This window comes from Pinus tabuliformis, chromosome 6 (genome assembly GCF_031772625.1).
Source record: "Pinus tabuliformis cultivar Carrire ecotype Pingquan chromosome 6, CPIR1, whole genome shotgun sequence".
NCBI lineage: Eukaryota > Viridiplantae > Streptophyta > Pinopsida > Pinales > Pinaceae > Pinus > Pinus tabuliformis.
Genome location: NC_142292.1, coordinates 1,759,715,976 through 1,759,725,949, shown reverse-complemented (window position 1 = coordinate 1,759,725,949; position 9,974 = coordinate 1,759,715,976).

The window sequence follows — 9,974 nt, the reverse complement described above, 5'->3', positions numbered from 1 at the left end:
CCATTTTTCTTCAACAAACGGAGACTGTCATAGTTCAAATGTCCAAATCTAGCATGCCATAATAAACTTGATGGAAGTGTACCTTCTTCATAATGAGAATTGTATGAGAAATGTTGTGCACAAGCAGAGGTTCCTTGCAGCTTGAGAAGCCTTTCTTCTTCTATTCCCTCATGACAAGTGAGTGGTCAGATGCTTTTCTTACCTCAAGCTTGCCATCAAACATATGAATGGAGTGACCTTGCTGGCAGATGTGGACCAAGGACAGCGAGTTTCTCTTGAGTTGTGGGAGATATAGAACATGATGCAGAAGAAAGTTTGGAAGACCAGGCAGTTTAAGCCTGATTGTGCCAAGCCTTGATGGCTTGATTTTTGATTGATCTACAAAGTATACTGCTCCATCAACATTGTCAGTGAAATCTTCAAAAAAATCTTTTCTATGAGTCATGTGGCAGGTTTCTCCTGAATCAAGCAACCAATCACTTTTCCAAGAAGCAAGTGAAGCATTAAATAAATCTTCATTTACTCCAATGTTACATTGTGCCACAACATAGTGAGCGGATTCAGGTGCTTTACCTTTGTTTGTATCATCAGTTTTACCTTTTTGTTGGTTTCTTTTTTGCTCAATTTTGTCCCATGGTAGCTTGCATGCAGAGGCATCATGGGATCCATTTCTTTTGCAGCGTATGCAGTGCAAATATGCCTTTTCTCCTTCAGAATGTTTGCCCCCTGCCTCTGAAATATCTTCCTCTTCCTCTTCAACCATCTCTTCCTCTTGTAGAATCTTGAGCAGGATGCTTTTCTTTATGAGCAAGGCACACAACCTCTTTAGAAGATTCAGGGGCTGTCTTCTTTCCAAAAGCTTTCTCTTTTTCAGCAAACTTTTTCACAAGAGAGTCAAAGGTTATATCTTTGAGATTTCCATTTGCTTGCAATGACTCAAGGTAATTGGAGTAGGTACGATAACGTGCCTTGGGAAAAGCGATAAGAGGAATATCCAATTCAAACTTAGTGGATTTGATATCATGCATTATAGACTTTACTTCAGATGCAAGAGCAAGAGGATCATTATTTTGCAGTTCAAGAGTGAAGAGTTTAATCATGAGTTGAAAAACTTCAAGTGCAGAATGTGAGTCATAAAGTTCTTTCAGCTTTTGTAAGGCTTCAAAGGCAGTTGAATATGACAAAATATGGCGACTCACCTCTTCATTTATAGATGCTGCGATTAATGCATAAGCTTTGCTGTTCTTGTTTTCCCAAATGACGAGCTCTTTGTCTGAGGTAGGCTGTAATGGTTCATTGTCTCCGTCTCCGACACACACTCCTTTCCACAACTCATTGAAATGAGGCTGTGGTTTATCATCCGGGACCATTTAGGATAGTTCTCCTTGCCAGTGAGAACTATTCCCACCATGGATATGATTGAATGCATTCTGTAAAAAAAAACTTCTTCTGATAGAAAAATACTTCTGCCAATATACAGTAAAATTGTACTTCTGGTGGTAATTTTTTTTACATTTCAAAAGGGCATTTTCTCCATGTACAATCTTTGTCTTTAATGAAAATATAAAACATAGATCAGCTATGCATTCTCAAAAAAATTTCAAATTTCATCCTCATCATTTTTCTGCAACGTTCTTGAATTGTTTTACATGAAAAGGCAACAAAGCTATCTGAATTTGGTCTTCACCAATCTAATCTCAACGTATATACTATAAAACTTCAATACAATACATGACATATCCACACTAGAAGTAGCACTCAGCTCCACCTATCACTCAAGATTCATGTCAGATTCATCTCCTTTGATGTCGGCCCCCTTATATGCCAACCATCATATATATATATATATATATATATATATGACAAAATGAAATCTGATATCAATATCATATGCAGTTCTGAAAAATATACCATACGCTGATGCAGAGAAGAAAAAGAACAACGAGGAGCACTTGAAAACAGTTCAAATCTCGTGAACTTCAAAGCATCATTCACGCAGCAGCATTCTTCAGGCCAATGGGTGAAGACCTCGCAACAAACAACGAACCCTTCGAGATTGGGAGACCAACAGTCGACGTCCCTCCGAGCACACGTCGAATTCCTGAAAACAGTGCCATTTCTGTTGTGGGGGTTACGGTTTGAATGGGATTCGAACCAGATTCCTACCACAGAAATGCTCGATGTGAATCAGCTTCTGAGCTCTTTAAAGCTGCAGAGATATTTAACTAAAAGAAAGGCCGACAGCCTTGGACATGCAAGCGGCAAGCATAAACAAACTCTGCGTTTATGAAACACTGTTGAGGGGACCATCAGAAATTAAGTAGGAAAACCCTAAGGAGGAAGCGCTCACGCTTAGAAATCCTGAGCCAAAAAACCCATCTAGGAAACCCCTGGCGAGAACCACTGTGCAGGACAGTGAAAAAATGAACCGTCACCTACAAACCCTAGCGGTGTCGGCCCTTTAACGAAGGCTGCGACAGTGGAGAAAAACCTGGCAAGCGCGACCGACATTGGCAGTCATCCTCTCTTGTCTAGAGTTGCGCTAATTGTATGGAGGAGCAGCGCAGGTAGTGTCAAGAGCAATTAATTATATGGAGGAGCAGCGCAGGCAGTGTTAGGAGCAGCTAATTATATGGAGGAGCAGCGAAGGCAGTGTCAGGAGCAGCTAATTATATGGGAAGCTAATTGTATGGAGGAGCAGCGCTTTTATATGGAGAGCAGACTAGGGAGTTACAAGGGACAAAAGAGCTAAAAAAGGAGCTGGCTTTGATACCATGTCAGGCCAGGCAGTAACTCCATAAGGCAAAAATGATTCATGTGTTATATTCCATTAGGTAGGTCTTCATTATATACATGAGGGAGAGACTGTTCAATTCATCTCCCAATGACTGTTCATATTTCTTATTTATCTATTTACATAAATTCACCCAATCACAAGGATTAGGTGTCAACAGATACTCATGGGAGCACGAAAGCTCCTACACTTTGGATTCAGACGAGGAAATAGTACGATGGCAAAACCGGTTACACGAGGTAACCACACTGAATTGTAACATGATGACGAGATCGCTGCGCTGCGTATTGACGGAGGTGAGGGATCTGCCTATGTATGATGGGTTAAGTGAAGTAGATGACTTCTTGAACAGATATGAAAGAGAAGTGTCGGAACAACAATGTTTTGAAGCTTTGAAATGGGTACTGCATGCTACCCTCGCGAGGTGGTGGGGTACACACCAAAGAAGTTTTGAGGACTGGCGCAAATGCAAAAGGATTATGCGCATGCGGTTTGGGAAGCCTCAGATGTGATTGATAGATAAGATTACCAGATGAAACGGTCCACGCACCCACCTATCCATATGGATGCAGGCGTATGGTGTGAAACCTGCGTGGAAGCACAGAGTATTTGCATTAGGAGATATGGTCAGTAAGCAAGTGCGGGCAGGGCAATGGCGTGAACAACCCCTTCGATTGGAACCATGAATTATAGAAAGACCAAGTGCGTAGAAGGTTATCCACATAGAAGCCTTAAAAAAGTGTGCGAAGCGCTGAACAAGGCCCACAATGCGAAGCGGACTGACTGGGACCTGCGCGGACTAGCGGTTCTATAGGCTTATAGGACCGCATGCAAGAATTGATAGCGTAGGCACCTCCAAGGCTGGAGTATGAAGCGAACACTGTAATCCCCATAGATCATGAAATGCCTAGTCCGCGCATGACAACACTAGTAGATACGACAGTTTGCGGAACCTTGGAAGAAGAAATCCAACAAGGCAATTTTAGGCTCCAAGAACTTGATAAAGAAAGGATGTGATTAAGGAAGAAAAGCGCTCTGATAGAAGTGGAAGTCAAGAAGATGGAGGACGAGATAAAGGAATATTTTCTCGATAAGAAGACCAGGGTGATAAAACAGGGTGTGCATGATTAGGCTGACAAGTTTGAGGTCTGTCGCTACGAATTGATCAATCTGATGCCTTGGCTTGGACCCCATATTACTAAGCGAATAAACCAGGGTGGCGCGTTACAGATGATAAAGTGCATTACACCGCTAGTAACAATAAAAGGTGGGTATTTTCTAGAAAAAGTGATGGATGACTGGGTGACACCCTATACAGGTGGCGCGACCACCTGAATAGCCGTGGAAAGTACAATTTTAGCGCTCTTGGCAGTTGAAAGGAGGTAGAGGACTATAAACTACTCTGCTTGGGAGCTGCGCGATGTTGGAGTTGCACGCAAAAGAAAAGAGTCACAGGGTCCGCGGCTGTGCAAGGGGGGCTGCGCTTCCACGCGGGTTAGCTAGAAAGTGACCGTTGAAGTCACTATTCATGATGTGATGCTCGAATTGAGACCAAATGGAGCAGGCGGTAGGAATTTAAGACGCGATTTATGGGCAAGATTTGGGAAAATCTGTCGCCAAGGGAGAATTAATGAACTGGATTTGGGGGGAACGGTCGAATTCAAATTCGAAAGGCGCTATAAATTGCAAAGGGCTTCCCAACAAACAACACTTGGTCATTTGTGATCTGAGTAGTTGTATACCCAGTGTAGCCTGATCAGAGCCCTGTTTGACCTGTGTAGAACGCTCATTGAGCCCTTGAGTACGCGAGTGATAGATTTCTGGTCAGACACGATGGCAGCATCTGAGGAAGTTATGGATATCACAGAGATGATCGCCGAAGAGGCCGTGCAGGCCCTGACTGTGGGAGATGCCCTTGAAGGCGCCGGGATTGTGGCATAAATCCTTAAATCACTTGTACGCCAAGACCAAAGAAAGACAAACAGGTGATGGTTCCCGTATGTGTGTCCCCGGGAAACCCTTTGTGCACCAAGCTGACAATGGAGGAGAAGGGGAAAGTCGTTAACATAGAAACCGATGAAGAGGAGGAAGACCTAGAGGACCTTATCATTGAGGAAGACGAGGATGAAGGTATGGAGGAGAAAACTGAGCCTGCGCACCCTCTAACAAAGTTGTCCGCCTATATCTCTCCGCGGAAGGGGAAGGCTAAAGTGCCCAAGGATCTTGACGAGAGCAAGAGCTCTCTCCAGGTCCCGCTCCTCCCAGAAAACATCATTTTTGAGGGCACACACGTGGGATGGGTGCCTAGCTTAAAATTTAAATATTGGGACCTCGCTGACCACGAGAAGTTCCCTCACCTAGAGATCATGAAGCTCATGAAGCCTAAGCAGAACATCACGACGTGGGTTATTGAATTAGAGCTACAAAAGTGGTTGTGCGGAGTGGAAAAGGAAAGGCTACTAAACCTGCTTTGGGTGTCGTATTTCCACCGCACCCCAATAATAATTTTCGTCATCAGGCAGCTGTTCTACCTAGTGCATGGTGGGTGTGTGTGGCTGGAGGAGCCCATCCCCATCACGGAACACTTTATTCACCGCATCACTCGGCTGCCATGCAAAGGAGAGAACCCTGCATATATCTCGGAGGGGAAAAGTAGTGACTTGGTCATCGCGGAGGCCATGAAGAAGAAGTATAAACTAGAAAAGAAGAAGCAAGGCTATGCCATATCCAGCATCAATGACAAACAAGTAAGAGTGGCGACCCAAATATTGGCAGGTAAGGTTATGCGCAAGTGTCGCGCAGACGAGGTACCCGCACTGGTGGTGGCACTTGCTGAGCAGTGCGCAGAGGGGGTCTAGTTAACTGGTTTGAGTTCGTCTGTAAGGAATTCTTGGAGAATTTATGTGAAGCTCATGAACAAGGCAAAACATTCCACTATGCATGGCTTCTGCTGTGCATAGTGCTCGTGGTAGGGGAATTGCCGGAGGACGGTCAGTTCCCCATAATTGATAGGGATCTGCTAGAGGCCGCGAAGTACGCTTCGCTCTGGGCCACAAAGGATGCAAGCCGGATCCACAATCGTAAGATATTCTTGGTGTTTATGGAGATGAACCTCAGAATGGGGATCAACCACAAGCCACAGTTATCACCCACTGTTTACAACAGCCTGCAAATTTTCGCAGAGTTTAAGGTGGACCTCCATAGCATATACATTAGAACACGCAAGGACCTGACCAAGCAATGGAGAGAGCTACCCTTTGTAGCCACGGACGATGTAATCTTTAATGTACTAGAGACATGGCCGCCAGAGTGGCGTGCTCCAGACATCGTGGAAATGGAGAAGTCTGCAACGCAAAGGAAGAAAGAGGAGGCCAAACTGCGCATGGTGCAGTTGGCTGAGAAGAGAAGGAAGGAGGAAATGGCGATAGAAGCACAGGAGGCGAGGGACGCTGCACAAACAACAGTTGAACAGAAAAAGGCTGCAGCAGCAATAGTAGCGCAGGAGGTAGTCGCGAAGGCGCGTGAGGGCCAAAATTCTCATTCGCATGGGCAGGAAGTAGAGGAAGAGGAGGGAGGCGCGGACCCACAAACTGCATCAACACAGCTAAAGCGCCAACACCCGACCAAACGGATAGGGCCGCGCAAGAAGGTCAAGGCATCGAAGTTATCTATTGACCCGATCACCCTTACTAAGGGTGATCTGCATGACATCGGCGAGATAGTGTGCGATGTCACCTCCGAGGCCCTCCAAAATTTTGTGCAGGAGAACCAAATTGTGTTGGGGACCCTCAGAGCGCAATTGCAGGAGTTGTAGGTGCGCACCCCTCAAGCTGGTACCCTTTCGACCAGCCTCATAGTCGGGACAATGGCCGCAGAGCAGATGCTGTGCGCTCCGGTGACAAATACCATAATGCTGTTGGAAAGGGCACTAGTGACAACAAATGAGGCCGATAGGCCTACAATTAGCGCACTAAAGGGTATCGACGTCAACATGGCTGCACTCTCACGAGAGACATTATATATTCTGCAGGATGGGATTATTGCAGAACTGTGGGCTAGGGAGAGCCGCGCGCTACAAGTACTAAGCGCACATAAAATCAACATGGAACAGTTGATCTTGAAACACAACAAAGTGGTGTCACAAAATTTGTAGTTGGTACAGGTACTGAACGAAGCTTGTCAAAGCGTCCCTGAGCTCACCATTCCAGCAGATACACCAACAGAGGCGCGCATCCACAGGCTCGCAGTAGGGGTACATGAGGAGCGAGAGGAAATGACAAAGGTTCAGCTGGAGTTGAACCTTCAGATGGTAGAGTTGCGGTTAAAAGCACAGCCGTCCACCCCTCCGGAAGTAAGAGAGTAGCGTGCCAGCGCTATTACAACGGGACTGGATGAGATCGACAGTGCAGTGAGAGATTGCACCAGAATTTTGAAGGAGTCATTTGAGGTCCTCATGAATCTGCAGGAGGACCCCAACATCCACCGCTTAGAAACAGAAGTGCGAGAACTCCAGTAGCAGTATGACAATGTCAAAGGAACTGCGCAAATGGTGGCCCTCACTCAGAGGCTCGTGTGGATGCAACAGGACAAAGCGGTGAAAGAACAGGTGGACCCGGCATGCCACAAAGAAGCAGTCCTGAAGGCGCACTTCAACCTTGGATCGACGAGGCCTTCACCATCACATCAGCAATTGAAGGCAAGCTCGCACATATGTAGGGAACACAGGCATAGATGCAAGGAAGCAGTTCCATCACCGTGGTCTCGGAACAACACATACAAGAGATTCAACATGCCATCGCTCAGTGCGCTGCCGACCTTGTAGCAGTTCAGACAGAGTTGGAGGGACTTCGCGCGAAGATTTACGCGCCGACAGAGTGACTCGAGGGTGAGTCACGATGTTTGTGTTGGGGGCTTGTTGGGCATGGAATCCCCCCAAGGCATGTTTTGGGGCTTAAAGCCCAAGTTTTGACCAAGTCTTTTGTAAAAGCTCCACGAATTATGAGCGCGGAGCGCAAAGTTATAATAGAGTCACAGGGTTGTCCACCCTCATTTTTGTAATGTAATGTCGGCTTGATAGACCTACCCATGGTCCGTGGACCATGGGATTGTATAAATAGAGCGAGGCTCTAAGTGTATAGGACAACGAATAGAATGGAAGCATGATGAGTCTAAGAGACTGAGTCGAAGTGTAAAGTGTGTCTTTGGGTCGTAGAGTAGGAGAAGGCTCTGCTACTGAGTGTACGGACCCCTGTAGCTAAGTGAACAGGATAGGTCGGGTCTGTAATCATTGGAAGAATTAATAAAGAGAAGTTTACCATATTACTATGTATCTTTTCTTGTTTTAATGTATGATTGGGTTTAAATTGCAAGTGTATTGTTTATTTGTTGCGTGAACTCTTATGAATGTGTTATATAAATAAATATAACATAATACATCCATTTACGCGAAAATAATTGACTAGGCGTAGGAATATAAGTAAGATCTCAGGTGCGACTTAGGGGAATAGCGCAGAGCGCTGCTCCAGCAGCGCGAAAGCTCCACAGCCCCTAGTTAAGGCTGCGTGAGGGCATGTATATCAGGGCGCGAAGACCTGGGAAGTGCGCAAAGAAACCTATGCAAAGGGACTAACAGTTGGACCAATTCAACCTCTCAGACATCTCAAGGGTGCGGAAACCTGGTTCCAATCCCCCCCATACTACTTCGAGTGAGACCTCAGTCCGCACTCTGTAGACTGTTGCCGAAAGGGCCAGTAGTATAGGTATTTGTTTAGCTAATTAACTCCGAACCTGGTTTAGGCCCCAACCAGCCTAGAACAAAGCTTATCGTCCATCTCAATTATAGATACCTGATGATCCGCGTGCCTGTTGTGCATAGATGCATAGATCCAAAAAATTATATGACCAACATCACCAACTATATGTGCCTCCTAAGCACTATAGATTTGGGGTCTACCACCACTCTGATACTGCAGAAAATCCCTCTTACGCCGATCCTTACCACATATCCAACACTGTAATAGTTCCCTACCACCGCTTCTAGCCTGCTGCTCTCCATGTCCCTTCTCAGTTGTATTGAACATCTCTTTGGTGGCCATTTTCCTTTAGCTTTGTCATTTCTTTTCAACTCATGCTTAGGCTCAACTTTGCGCTTCAACTACTCATAACAATGTCTCAACTTTCAGATGGCCTCCTCCAATGATCTAGGCTCATCGAACTCAATCCGATCTTTGTATGCTACTCGCAGTCCACTGATGAATCTCTGAACCTTGGCCTTCTCCTCCCTAAGGTAAGGCACATATCTCAACAGCTCCAAAAACTTGCTAGTATACTCATCATCTATCATAGAACCCATCTGCAACTTGTAAAACTCCTTAGTTCTGTCATCATAATACCTCTTCGATAAATACTTCTTGAAGAGCCTCTCAAACTCATGCCAAGTCAAATATTCCTCATGTATACCTTTGACATTCTTCACGTATTCCCACAAAATATCTGCTTTACCTTTTGGACTGAAAGTGGCTATCTTTTCTTTCATGTTTTCTAAAAAATCATGCAATTGGAAGAATTTCCTCATACCAGGCAACCATGCCTCCTGTGATATCCTCATCTCTCCATCAAGGGTAGGTGGCTTTTACTTCTTAAACGCATCTAGAAAGTATCCCTTATCACTCCTCCTATAAGGGTGATAACGTGATGATCATTATGCCTATCAAAACCAAAACTAGAATAATACCTATGTGCATCACCTCTCCTATTTGGAGTGTCCAAAAACCTGTTATTAATCCATAAAAACCCTTCAGGTTGAGGAAAGGGCTACAGAGGTAACCACAAACCGTTTTGGGCTAGGAAATTGTCCTTTCTAGCTGGAGGGGGCTCCCTCAACTAATGAAAACTAAATATTCGACTCTATAGCATACAAAGACTAGTTATGGAAATGTTTGGATTTTGATAATGAAGGTGGTAGAGGTGTTATCGGGAAATCTAGTGTCTATGCAGAGCTTCTAGTCCCACTAAGGCTGGTAGCTACCTTAGAAACAAACAAACTAAAACCACTTTCGTTTTCCATTATGAGAAGTAGATAAGAGGGGAAAGAAGGTGACCAACCTCTGTCTTGCGCTTGGTTCCTTGCTTGATTCCTCTCCCTTCTGATAGATCTTTGCCACTCGCTTCCTCGTCTTCC